Source organism: Hyperolius riggenbachi, chromosome 12 (genome assembly GCF_040937935.1).
Source record: "Hyperolius riggenbachi isolate aHypRig1 chromosome 12, aHypRig1.pri, whole genome shotgun sequence".
In the NCBI taxonomy this organism is placed as follows: domain Eukaryota; kingdom Metazoa; phylum Chordata; class Amphibia; order Anura; family Hyperoliidae; genus Hyperolius; species Hyperolius riggenbachi.
The window spans coordinates 161,061,678-161,076,196 of record NC_090657.1 but is presented as its reverse complement, the minus strand read 5'-3'; the positions used below and the strand labels follow the sequence as shown (position 1 = coordinate 161,076,196).

Sequence of the window (14,519 nt, the reverse complement as noted above, 5' to 3'; positions counted from 1 at the left end):
AGTACAACGTATGACGAGTATATTTTATTTGGAAATATAGGTGCATTTTTTTAGTTTTGCGTCCGTCACTAATTACAAGTCCTTATTTGCAAAAATAACAGTAATAAAACATATTAAAAAAGGTGAGTCCCTAAGGTAACTATTTATGTATTTTTTTAATGTAATTTATATATATATATATATATATATATATATATATATATATATATATATATATATCAGGGCTGTGGAGTCAGTACAAAAATCCACCGACTCCGACTCCTCTAATTTGCATATTACAATCTTGTTGATTGAAAGTATGTAACATAAAATGCATCTCTTAACTGCCAATGATTAGGAATTTTAAGACAACTGAACAGGATATGGAGACTGCCATATTTATTTCCTTTAGTCATAGACTAAAACTAGTCCTTGGTAAGAGTACTTGTAAAAGGTACAGACTGGAGCAAAGAACATCTATCAGGCCCTAAGCAATGTAACTGGGTACATGTAAGAGTGATGTGCAGGTACTCTGCAGGGGGAAGAGGGGATTCTTCCTCTATTACACATTCTTCATGTACAATCTGAACCAGGTTTATGGGGGATAGACAACACCTCTGTGTTCAATGTGCACAACATTCTCAGTGGATTCCCTGCAGCTCTGTGGGGAGTGCATATGTGTAGTACTACTGTGTAACAAAGTAAACCTGAGACAGATGAAATTGAAGTTTTATACATGCATGCCTCCAGCCCCCTTCAGGCTAGTCAGTCCATCGCTGTCCTCCTCCGCTAACCTGGATCTTCTGCGATGAGTCCAGGTACTTGAGCCAGTCTGGCGTAGTGCACATGCATACACTCCGCCGCCGGAAGCGTACTACACCTGCACAGCACTATTGCGCAGGTGCAGAATGTTCCTGGCTGTGGGAGCAGCACGTGGCCCGGACTGTGCTGACTGGCTGAATTACTGGGACTCATAGTAGAATATCTAGGTGGCGGAGGAGGACAGTGAGAGACTGATTAGCCTGAAGGGGGCTGGAGGAAACCCCAGATATGTATAAAACTTTTCTTTTCATCTGTCTCAGGTACCCTTTAATTCGTAGTCACCAAATCAAATTTTAACAACATATCAAATTATTTGATTTCGTGATCAAAAGGAGTGCCTACATTTGCATAAATCAGCATCAACGCAGAATTATTTCCATCTCATTGACCATCTCTATTAGTGACACAGCTACACATCAGGCTTTATTCTTACAGCATAGATGTTATTTAGTATATACCGTATATACTCGGATATAAGTCGACTTCGTGTATAAGTCGACCCCAATATTTGACCCTCTTAAGCTGGAATTTTTTAATGACTCAAGTATAAGTCTATCTAGCAAAGTTGATGGCTGTACAGTAGACTTGAAGCCTTGCACAAGACATAATGAAAACATAGAAATGCACCCTGTATATATTAAAAGAGTTTAGCCTGTCTAATCCCCACTCATCTGTGTCTAATAAAAAGTTGTAATTTGATCTCTCCTCTGTGTCACCTGACAAGGCAGATACGCTCATTTGAGAGCACAGGATGACAACAATATGCCTGCTTCCATGAAAGCAGGAAGTAGACACACTACAGCTGATACAAATTCTGCAATACATCTGCAAACAAAAGGCATTTTTCATTTAAAGGTTATTATGCTATTGCATATCTTTTAGAGCAGAGAAAGATCTGAGATCAGGTCCGCTTTAAACATTAAACCCTTCCCAGAGCCCCAGCAGCCAGCGTCTCTCTATCCCTCCCCACAGTGCTAAATCACCAACAACACAAGAAAAATCCCCCCTCCCTCCCAGCACAACTCTGTAATGTTATGCGCTGGGAAGGGTGCTTCTTTCTGTCCCCTTCCCCACAATGCTAAACTATTTTGTGCTTACAACCTCTCTCCCCCCTCTGTGCGATCTAATGCACAGTGAGCACTGCAGCAGAAGCCAACACTTACAGTTCCATTGCCAGTGCTGAATCCTCTATACACTCTCCATTCATGCCGCTCTCTGTCCAATAGTACAGCTCCGGTTCCTGATGTCATGTGACTTCATGTGTCATGTGACATCGGGAGTCGCGCTGTACTATTGGACAGAGAGCGGAAAGGAGGGAGTATAGAGGATACCGCACTGGCAATGAAGCTTAAATCGCCGGTGTCCTGTCATGAAAAGCTGCTTGCATCAGGGACAGGCTGGCGAGGACAGTGATCACTGGCTGTAACGGAGGGATTTTTAGAGTGGCTTCTACCCCCGCAGCTGTTGTAGGAGCCGCTCTAAATCCCTCCGTTCTAGCCACTGATCACTGTCCTCACCTGCCTATCTCTGATGCAAGCAGCTTTTCATCACAGGACACCGGCGATTTAATCTCCGCCCCCCGCCATTCGCATCAGTGTCAGCACTTACAGCGATTATTAATTTTAACAGTTACAATGGGGCAAAGTGAGCGGCTCCTACCCCCGTAGCATCACATGCTCGGCTGGGACTAGCATTCTCAGCTGCCGCCTGAGAGAATAAGTAATGAGCGGGGGTTAGTCCATTCCCCTGCTTGCAGGGGGGCACAGCATTGTGGCATCTAGGAATCTTGTAGCAGGGGTATACAATCTGGTTGGCTGGCAGCACTAGGGTGGGGGGGGGCAGAAATTTAGGTTTGACGCGAGTATAAGTCGACCCCCCTACTTTATAAAAGTAGATCAGACCTAAGTTTCTCGACTTATAGCCGAGTATATACGGTATAAGAGTTTTCTGTGTACACATCATATATACAGTCACAATCAGATATGTATATCTGACTTTAAAAATATGGGGACTGCTTTATTGAAGCAGCACAAGTAACTAATTTTGATTGGTTTATTTCATTTTTGTGGACTAAGCACAGCTATTACTGTATATAAATTATTTATGATGACTATTATCTGAAAAATAGAACATTTTATTATATTTTCTATTTTAATTACAGTTTAAATTCATTAAAAGTCGGAGTCGGTGCATTTTTTCCTGACTCCAGGCACCCAAAATTGCTCAGACTCCACAGCCCTGATATATATACATATATATATATATATACATATATATATATATATATACATATACATATATATATATATATATATACATATATATATATATACATATATACACACACATATATATATATATATATATACATATATATATATATATATATATATATATATATATATATATATATATATATATATATATATATATATATATATATATATATATATATATAAATAAATACAGAGGGGCTGCAGCACACAACAGGAAAACAGTGACAGGGGCTCTTGGTTACGCTTTAACGCGCTTAAGCTCACCAGCTGTGCCAAAGTGTCCCCAATCTGGTGAGTCCTACTCTACCATGCAAAATGCCAGTTTTTATAAGCAGTCTAGTGGGGACTAATCCAAAAACCCAAGAGTCAACTAAATGGGAAAAAAGGAAATTAAAAATACCTCACCCTTCACTAGCTACCAAACGAACTCTCTGAACATGTGCAATGCACTCATTTATATACTTAACTGTGCTAGAGGTGGGCGTGGTCATGCAGGCTCACAGGGAAAAGTTATAAATAAATTACAAAGGGGTGAGCAGCACAAACCAAATTTTATGCAATTCTATGCAAAGCATGCACGCAGCACTGGAGGTCCCCAGACTCCATAAGAAATATATAAATACAGAGGGGCTGGAGCACACAACTGGAAAACAGTGACAGGGGCTCTTGGTTGCGCTTTAACGCGCTTAAGCTCACCAACTGCGCCATGGTAGAGTAGGACTCACCAGATTGGGGACACTTTGGCGCAGTTGGTGAGCTTAAAGAGGAACTCCAGTGAAAATAATGTAGTAAAAAAAGTGCTTCATTTTTTACCATAATTATGTATAAATGATTTAGTCAGTGTCAGATAGCTCCTATTTAAGTGATTTCTTGATTGAAACGGGTGTGGCAGTAATCAGGCCTGGTGGTGACTACAGAAATTGAACTCAGGTGTGATAAACCACAGTTAAGTTATTTTTTAACAAGGGGGGGCAATCACTTTTTCACACAGGGCCATGTAGATTTGGAGGTTTTTTTTCTCACTAAATAATAAAAACCATAATTTAAAACTGCATTTTGTGTTCAATTATGTTATCTTTGACTAATAGTTAACGGTTTTTGATGAGCAGAAACATTTAAGTGTGACAAACATGCAAAAGAATAAGAAATCAGGAAGGGGGCAAATCGTTTTTCACACCACTGTATATATATATATATATATATATATATATATACACATATATATATATATATATAGATAGATAGATAGATAGATAGATAGATAGATAGATAGATAGATAGATTTATATATATATATATATAGAGAGAGAGAGAGAGAGAGAGAGAGAGAGAGATGTACAGTGGTGTGAAAAACTATTTGCCCCCTTCCTGATTTCTTATTCTTTTGCATGTTCGTCACACTTAAATGTTTCTGCTCATCAAAAACCGTTAACTATTAGTCAAAGATAACATAAATGAACACAAAATGCAGTTTTAAATGATGGTTTTTATTATTTAGTAAGAAAAAAAACTCCAAATCTACATGGCCCTGTGTGAAAAAGTAATTGCCCCCCCCCCCCCCCCCCTTGTTAAAAAATAACTTAACTGTGGTTTATCACACCTGAGTTCAATTTCTGTAGTCACCCCCAGGCCTGATTAGCTGCCACACCTGTTTCAATCAAGAGATCACTTAAATAGGAGCTATCTGACACAGAGAAGTAGACCAAAAGCACCTCAAAAGCTAGACATCATGCCAAGATCCAAAGAAATTCAGGAACAAATGAGAACAAAAGTACTGTAATTGAGATCTATCAGTCTGGTAAAGGTTATAAAGCCATTTCTAAAGCTTTGGGACTCCAGCGAATCACAGTGAGAGCCATTATCCACAAATGACAAAAACATGGAACAGTTATGAACCTTCCCAGGGGTGGTCAGCCGACCAAAATTACCCCAAGAGCGCGGAGAAAACTCATCCGAGAGGCCGCAAGAGACCCCAGGACAACATCTAAAGAGGTGCAGGCCTCACTTGCCTCAATTAAGGTCAGTGTTCACGACTCCACCATAAGAAAGAGACTGGGCAAAAACGGCCTGCATGGCAGATATCCAAGGCGCAAACCAATTTTAAGCAAAAAGAACATTAAGACTCGTCTCAATTTTGCTAAAAAACATCTCAATGATTGCCAAGACTTTTTGGAAAATACCTTGTGGACCGACGAGAGAAAAGTTGAACTGTTTGGAAGGTGCGTGTCCCATTACATCTGGCGTAGAAGTAACACAGCATTTCAGCAAAAGAACATCATACCAACAGTAAAATATGGTGGTGGTAGTGTGATGGTCTGGGGTTGTTTTGCTGCTTCAGGACCTGGAAGGCTTGCTGTGATAGATGGAACCATGAATTCTACTGTCTACCAAAAAATCCTGAAGGAGAATGTCCAGCCATCTGTTCGTCAACTCAAGCTGAAGCAATCTTGGGTGCTGCAGCAGGACAATGACCCAAAACACACCAGCAAATACACCTCTGAATGGCTGAAGAAAAACAAAATGAAGACTTTGGAGTGGCCTAGTCAAAGTCCTGACCTGAATCCTATTGAGATGTTGTGGCATGACCTTAAAAAGGCGGTTCATGCTAGAAAACCCTCAAATAAAGCTGAATTACAACAATTCTGCAAAGATGAGTGGGTCAAAATTCCCCCAGAGCGCTGTAAAAGACTCGTTGCAAGTTATCACAAACGCTTGATTGCAGTTATTGCTGCTAAGGGTGGCCCAACCAGTTATTAGGTTCAGGGGGCAATTTCTTTTTCACACAGGGCCATGTAGGTTTTGAGTTTTTTTTCTCACTAAATAATACAAACCATCATTTAAAACTGCATTTTGTGTTCAATTATGTTATCTTTGACTAATAGTTAACGGTTTTTGATGAGCAGAAACATTCAAGTGCGACAAACATGCAAAAGAATAAGAAATCAGGAAGGGGGCAAATAGTTTTTCATACCACTGTATATATAGATATATATATATATAGATATAGATATATATATATATATATACATATATATATATATATATATATATATATATACACATATAGATAGATAGATAGATAGATAGATAGATAGATAGATAGATTTATATATAGATATATATATATATATATAGATATATATATAGAGAGAGATAATATATATATATATATATATATATATATATATATATATATATATATATATATATATCCACACGCAAATGTTTAATTTTGCTAACTACAGGAGAGGATTTACGTATTTTTATTTAATGTAATGTGTGTAGGGTGTAGTTTTACTATTTGGCCACTAGAAGTCCCCCCCCCCCCCGCACTTTATTTCTAGTGTTTACTGTTACCTGTGTTACAGAAAGTAATGAGTGTATGCATACTTTCACTTTTGATAAAGACCATTAATCACAGGCAGTGTTCGCCCCACAATTTGTTTCCAGCCGGGTGGTCTGAAAAAGTAGCCGGGTGGGGCGACATGAAAGAATACAGGGCAGTTGCCAACAGGGCTGTGGAGTCGGAGTTGGAGTCGAGGAGTCGGAGTCTGAGCAATTTTGGGTACCCGGAGTCGGAGTCGGTGATTTCATAAACTGAGGAGTCAGATTCGGGAGTCGGAGTAGGATGATTTTGTACAAAATCCAAAGCCCTGGTAAGTATAACACTAAGGAGTCGGAGTTGGAGTCAGTGGTTTCATAAGTTGAGGAGTCGCAGTCGGAAGATTTTTGTACCGACTCCACAGCCCTGGTTGCCAATGCTTACAGCATTGGAGGAGGAGTGCTGATGACAGCCGGGTGCTCACCAAAACTAGCCGGGTGGAGCACCTGGCTAAAAGAGCCTGGGGAGAACACTGACAGGCACTAAGAACAGTGAATGGGAACTGTGTTCCCATTCACCGATCTCTGTACTAACGGGCGGCGTTGAGAACGTGCAAAATGGCGAAGTACGTATATCTATGCCCCTGGAACGGGTACAGTCCTCCAGCGTGGCGTAGATATAATATTTCAAATTAATTAAGTGGTTAAGTATCCATGTATGCCAGGATATCTGAATGAAGTGGCCATATACAGCTCATATAGTAGCATTAAATAGCTGTATGCCCTCCACATACCAGAGTTAAGCAGCTATATGCTCTTAGATGTCAGTACTAGGTAGCCAGATGGGCTCTCAGCCTCCAAGCTAGGTCTATAAGGTTTCCCTATGAGTCCCCCAGGTAGTATTAGACTGCCTAGTGCGCCCCCCTAGATATTAGTATAAGATAGTCAGATGTGTACCCCAATCCTGTGAGACGCCCTAATAAGTAGTAACTAATTGCCTTATATTCCTTTGGTATAGTCTTAAAAATCAATTGTATAAGATGACTGTGTGGCCCTATGCAAAATACTGACCCACTGCATTTGAGGATTTCATATTTGCAAGGTTCCATGTATTTCCAGGTGCCTGAAGGTGGACAGCATGGAGGGCATTTGTCACTGCTAGAATCTATGGTTTGGTGGGATGTGTGGTGATATATTGGGGGCTGATGATGTTAAGGATAACACTGAAACATATTTCTTTCATTTTTCTGACTGTGATGTTGGCTACAGCCATTCTGGCTTTGGGGGAAACTGTGTTTGCTGTATGACAATGAAGGTCTTTAAGCTTGTGTAGTCAGTTCCTCTGGAAGTTGGATGCTGCTAATTGAATCTCCTGTAGTACATTTGCATTTGAGGGAGGACAATAGCAGACAATCTTGGAGGTGATTGTCTGTGTCTGTTTACAGGCAATTACAGGCAAACTGCTACCTGTAACCAAAATGCAATCTTTTGATGTATGGACTAGACCTGTCAAACTGTAGACGTCTGCCTGTGGGAATTGGATTTTGACCAAACACAGGATTGCTTTGAAGTCTGCTAGGTGTGACAGGAAAAGCTTTGAAGTTTGCATATCACAGGAAGGATGACAAGCGTTCTGTGATGTCCCCATCTAGGAGATTGCATTAGTTTCTGGGGGCTGGACATTAAATGGCCCAGGGGACACTTCGGACTATTTAAGTTGGTCCAGGACAGTCACAGGGATCTTCTCCTGGAGGTAGCGCATAGCTAGGGATGATCTCGACTCCTGGTCAAAAAACGGCTTGCTCCCGCCAACAACGTTCTAACCTACGCTGGTAACGTTCTTTTTTTCCCCTGTTTATTTTACGCAACTGTCCTTGTGTGTATCTTGTAACTTTTACTTTGTAATTTTTTTTTACTTTCTTTTTGTACAACTTTTGTATATATTATTTTCTGCATTGTTCCATTTTTTTTCTGGAATATTAAATTGTTATTTAATAAGATTGACTTCTGCTGTACTAAACTAACACTCATAGCCTAGAAGAGACTGAAGTGTAAAGTCCATGCCTGATTTTACGTTTGAGCAACCCTACCGTATGAGATTGTAATTGCATTGTGTGTTGGGCGTTTGTCATACGTTGGCCTAAAGCACGCAGCTGACCCAACGTACGAAAATGCCAGTGCGAGTAGCTCGACAGCAGAGTAGCTAACAGTATCGTTGGAAACGACTGTTAGTAGTTTTGCTTCACTACAGTGTAGATTGCAACTGTGTGTGTGCGTGCGTGGCGTTCTCGTATTCGGCCTAAAGCGCAAAGCTGACCCGAATACGAAAACGCAGATAGCGTGTTGAGCACTCGACAGCTCAGTGGACGTTTCTAGCAACACAGGCAGTGTGCATAGAGGGGCCAGGAAAGGGGAGATGCATCACAGAACCACAACACTGAAGAACTTGGCAGCCTTCCAGACACAGGCTGACAAGTCTGACAAGAGAGAGATAAGTTGATTTATTACAGAGACTGTGATAGTGGAAAGTGCTGCAGTAAGCCAGAACACATTAGAATAGCTTTTGGAACTTGTAGGATGATAAAAAACAGGATGTAATTTTTGTTACGGAGTCTCTTTAAGGGGTCCCAGCCTTGTTTGTAGCTTAAATAAGGCTGCTCCCCGCTTGATCTGGTCAAACCAGCAGTCGGGAACCGTATATGCAGGCGTGCCGCGGGCCGGTTCCTGACAGGATGGATAACTTTTTTTTACAAATTCAGTTCAGGAACACTTTAAATGTCTGGCTCTGTAGCAGAAGGCAGCACAAGCTGGGTAGGTTTTGTGCACCGCTCAAGGGCTGAATAATTGTTCTTACTGTCAGAAGGGGAATAGTATTTTACGCTGCCGGGGATTTGAGCAGCAGCAGGGTGAGCTCACCCTGAGCCCGGCCCACTGGTGGCGTACTCATACGTACGCCCCATAGATCCTTCCCTGTCCTCTCTCTGTGCCCTCAGTCTACCACTGTCCCCCATGAAAGTTATTTGCCCAATTGGTCCAATTCACCTTCAGGAGTCCTCGTGATGGCCTCGGAAGTACTTACATCCCAGAGTGTTTCCAAAGACGAAATGCACAGTACTGATGAGCCCATCTTCTGTAGCACTCCGACATGAGTGCTTCTGAATGGGGACAGTGGGAGAACAAGGACACAGAGAGACGACCAGGAAGGCTCTATAAGCCATCTCAGCACAAGACAAGGAGGACTTCCCATAGTCTGGGTATGCCAGCTGATATGTTAGGGTAGTTGGAGTCAGGTTCCATCCTTCATTTAGCCCTTTAAACATTTTCTCTTATACAGTAATAGAACCGCTGATGATCGATAATCTGGAAAGAAAGGCAAATGAAGACATATTGAGCAGTGCACTGGGGATCTGTAATGGTGAAATGGTTAAGAAGCCCCTAGTCTGGTTACTGTAGCAGAGGTTAATATAAACCAGTACATAACCAGAATGGCAGTCTTGATAGACACTATACATATGGGGTGCCCAGCCAACCTGACAAGTAATTCTTATTACCCAAGTGCTGCAGTTATATGCAAACACCCAAATGGATAGAAACTCAGTGGCCTCGCTTCACTAACCGGTGCTAACTCAGTTAGCACGTCTTAAGGCTTTGGACGTGCAAACAAGGATGCTAAATAGTTTGCATGGGCAAAGCTGTTACTTATCGCGCGCTATCCGGTGCGCCCGAAACGTCTCACCGGTGTGCCCTAATTTGCACCTGAACGGTGCGACTTTTCGTGCGCACCAATGCGGCGTTTTGGGCGCACCATTAAACTTTGTGCGCGCAAATGCTTGCGTGTATATTAGCGCGTGAAGCGCCCGTTTTCGCATGCTAATGGCCTTTTCACTGGCGTGCTAAAACTTAGCACCCTTTAGTGAATCAAGGCCAGTGTGTTGGAAACATTGTATCTGCTGCTGGAATGTGCTCACACACCATTGTTATCCTGGAAAGATGTCACTATCCCAACTTAAGCTGAATACTCACCTTACGACCCAGAAACATTGGATCCCAGCGACACGACCTCGCCAGGTCAGCATCTTCTGCCGAGCTGTAGTGGCTGGGAGAGTTCTGCGCAGGCGCTTTAGTTCTGTGCCTGTGCAGACCGCTCCAGGCCACATGCGCTTGGCCGCATGCTTGCGCAAAAGATGCATCTGCAACGGAGGGGACCTCGGACACCAAGATCCGATGTAAAGGTCGTTAACGGTGCACATTGTTTATGTAATTGCATACCTGTATCCACATTGCAACATCGTGAAAACAATTGCTCGACTCTAAAAAAAAAAAAAAAAACGGTCGTCGGAAAAAAACATTTAAAAAAATCATGTACTGGGTACGGGTCTTTACATACCAATCACATCTGTGGTCTGCATTGACTGGCCTCTACATTTAGCTCAAGTCAAAGAGGAAGGACAGGAATATAGTAGTATGTACAGTAGTATAGCCTAGGTTTACATATACCGTATTTTTCGCCATATGAGATGCTCCGCAATATAAGACGCACCCAGGTTTAGAGGGCAAAAACCAAATATATATATATATATATATATATATATATATATATATATATATATATATATATATATATATATATATATACTAAACCTAGTGCGTCCAGGAGCGTCTTGTACATGTTCTCTCCCAGATGGTGTCCTCCTGTGTATCCCATGTGTCCTCCTGTATCCCCCATGAGTCCTCCTGTGTATCCCATGTGTCCCCTATGTGTCCTTCTGTTTATCCCATGTGCCCTCCTGTGTCCCCCCATGTGTCCTCCTGTATCCCCCATGTATTCCCTATGTGTCTTCCTGTTTCTCCCTGGGTCCTCCTCTATCCCCATGTGTCCTCCTGTGCACCCCATGTATCACCCGTGTGTCTTCCACGAGCCATCCTGTGTCCCCCATGTGTTGTCCTGCGCCCCATGTGTTGTCCTGCGCCCCCATGTCTCCCCAGGTGTCCTCATATATCCCCTATGCTTCTCCCTCCTGTGTTCCCTTCTCTGCAGTCCTTCCTCTCCCTCCCTCTTGTGACTCCTGCCTCCCCCCCCCCCCGGTAGTGTTAATAGAAACTCACCTTCTCCATGCTCCCGCCTTGGTTAAAGATCACAGCGCTCCCCCCGCTAGCCTCCTCTCCCCCTTGTGTCTCCCCGCCCTAGCCCCCCCCCCTCCGGTGTTGTAGCAGCGGCAGGCGGCAGCTTACCTTGCTAATGTGCCCGCGATGATTAAAGATCTCAGCGCTCCCCCCGCTAGCCTGCGCTCCCTCCCCCTTGTGTACCTGGCCCTTCCTTCTAGGTGATGGAGTCTGTAGCGGCAGGCGGCAGCTTATCTCCGCAATGTGCCCGAGATGACTGCAGACATCTGTCTCCCCTACACTTCTCGCTCTAGTGAGTGGCTTGAACTGTGCGTCATCAGTTCAAGCCACTCTCTAGAGCGAGAAGTGCAGGGGAGACGGATGTCTACAGTCATCGCGGGCACATTGCGGAGGTAAGCTGCTGCCTGCCGCTACTGACTCCAACACCTGGGAGGGCCAGATACACAAGGGGGAGGGAGCGCAGGCTAGCACTGAGGTCTTTAATCATTGCGGGAGCATGGCAAAGGTACTTTGCCGCTATTAACAATACCCCCGGGGGGAGGGGTTAGGAATCACAAGGGGGAGGGAGGGAGCAGGCACATAAAGGCAGGGAATCCCCAACATGGTGGCGGGTCGGCAGTTCCAAACGGCGGGCGTTCGTAAGTCGGGGATTCCCTGCCTTTGCCGTATAAGTCGCAGGGACTTTTTCTCCCCATTTTTTGAGGAGAAAAAGTGTGTCTTATACAGCGAAAAATACGGTACATGTACATGGTCTATCCTTAGTCCTTGTGTGCTGCTGTTATCATAGACTGGTGATGTATATTGTCTATAATGTTTGATGTGATTGAAATATACGCAGATTAAAGAAGCTGGAAATGCTGATTGGTGCCCATGTTGTTACAGATCTGCCACAGCAATTCCCACACAGTTCCTCAGAGTGTGGAGGTTATTAACTTTTGTGCAGTGCCTAGGTGTAAGAAACGAAGCAGCTGCGGCGGACAGCACCGCCGCCGCAGCTGCCTCCATGCGGCCATCCGTCCGTTCGGCGTCCAGGACGGAACGTTCTCCCGTGCAGGGGGCTGCCATAGCGCGCGGGCGCGCGCATAGACAGGACCTTTATGCGGGGAGGAAGCCCGTCAGCTGACCTGCTGGTCGGCTGCCGTCAGGGGAGACCCACGGCGCCCAGGATTGGCTGATCAGAGGGGGGCATGCCAGTGAGGTCTCCTCTGCTTCATAAGCCTCCTGGCTGCATTGCTACTTTGTCTGTTGTCGTGAATGCTTGCATGTTAGCGCTCAGACCTTGGGCTAGTTCCCTGGTGTTGATGCTACGGATTTCACACCAAGACTAGGATATTGCTTACTGTTTGATCTCCTGTGTATGACTCTTAGCTATTCCCTCTGACTCTGATCCTGCCTTCTGATCCTGTACCTTCGCCTATCTGCCTACCTGTTGCCGAACCACTGCCTGATTACCGTTTACTCTCTTGTCTCACGATTCTGTACCGATACGTACTTTCCTGTTGCTGAACCTCGGCCTGATTACCGTTTACTCTCTTGTCTCACGATTCTGTGCCGATACTTACCTCTCTGTTACCGAATCTTGCCTGTCTGACCATTCTACTCGCCAGTGGGCCCTCGCCACTGGTGAGGTGTTACTGCGCCAGCTCCGCTGGTTCAGCAGCTCTGTTAGGCTATAGTTTAGCCTTAATTACCTGCAGTATAGTTTGAATCACCCGCTCCTCGGGAGATTCAGCCTCTTCAGTTTTGTCTCTCCAGCTTGCTGGAGGTTATACGTTAGTACACGCTCAGTGTACTGTTTATACCTCACCAGCCCCTCTGGTGAGGTCTCATTACCGTTAAAGTTACGGTTGCACCCAAACACTTACACTTTATTAGGTGTCCAGAGGTTAGCCATACTTGTATTATTGGTGATTCTGCAGATCACTAATAATCAGGAATACATCTGTATTGTTGGTGATACTGCAGATCATCAATAATCAGATACTCTCTGTGTGCTTACACCAACCGTTACAGAACAGAACAGTAAAGTATAATGGAGGCACTCTGCCAACGGGTTGACGTGTTAACCACCACCGTTAATGAACTTATCAATACGGTGAACACTCAACAGACTCAGATTAACTAGCTAACTGAGTCAGTTAACCGTTTATTGGACCCTAATACTCGAGTGTCTCCCCCTTCTGTGATCGAGCCGAGGGTGCCCCCACCTGAAAAATTCTCGGGGTATCCCTCGGATTTTAGTAATTTCAAGCATAGATGCGTGTCATATTTTGAATTACGACCCGTTTCTTCGGGTACTGAAGCCCAACAGGTCACATTCATTAAAACTTTATTGGCAGGTGACTCCCAATCCTGGGCCTACAGTCTCCCCACGGAGCATGAGTCTCAGTAGAGGAGTTCTTTAAAGCTATGGCCGTAATTTATGACGACCCTGATTTGGCAGTGACATCTGAGAGGAAGATACAAACCCTCAGACAGGGTCAGAGTTCCGTGGAGGTTTATGCTGCCGAATTCAGGAAATGGGCAGTATCAGCCAGGTGGGGGCAGTACGCACTCTTGGACTATTTCTTGTCCGGATTGTCTGACGCTGTGTCTGATCTCATGTTGGGTCATCCAGAACCCAAAACTCTGGATGAGGCCATTTCTTTGGCCATCAAGATTGATAGACGAGTTTGTTATCAAAAACAAACTCGGGCTAAGCCCCCAAGAAAGTTTTCCTCCTGTACTTTCTCAGCTCCTACGCCTTCCTCTCCACCTGCTGATAAGCCAATGCAAATTGGGCAGGCTAAGCTCTCAGAGGTAGAGAAAAATCGAAGACGAGCTGAGAAGTTATGCTTGTACTGTGCCGATAAAGGACATATGGTTTCTGCTTGTCCTAAGAAGAAGGAAAACTCTATCGCCTAGGAGTAGCTGGAGGTACTACCCTAGGCGATCTTGATATACCTCTAAGTCAGGGGTGCCCACACTTTTTCGGCTCGAGAGCTACTTTAAAATTCG

The 14,519-nt window shown here is 43.9% G+C and overlaps 1 protein-coding gene across 38 annotated transcripts in view; it reads right to left on the bottom strand.

Moving 5' to 3' along the window:
- GATA5 (GATA binding protein 5) overlaps positions 1 to 14,519 on the bottom strand; it is a 2,064,317-nt gene that overhangs the window by 688,561 nt on the left and 1,361,237 nt on the right. Inside the window, exon 1 of one of the 38 annotated variants that reach the window (XM_068262926.1) lies at positions 1,965 to 2,034. The exons of the other annotated variants lie outside the window; for them this stretch is intronic. The gene's annotated coding sequence lies outside the window, so the exon portion shown is untranslated. Of the gene's footprint in view, positions 1 to 1,964; positions 2,035 to 14,519 lie in introns of those variants that run through there. 38 annotated transcript variants of the gene reach the window in all.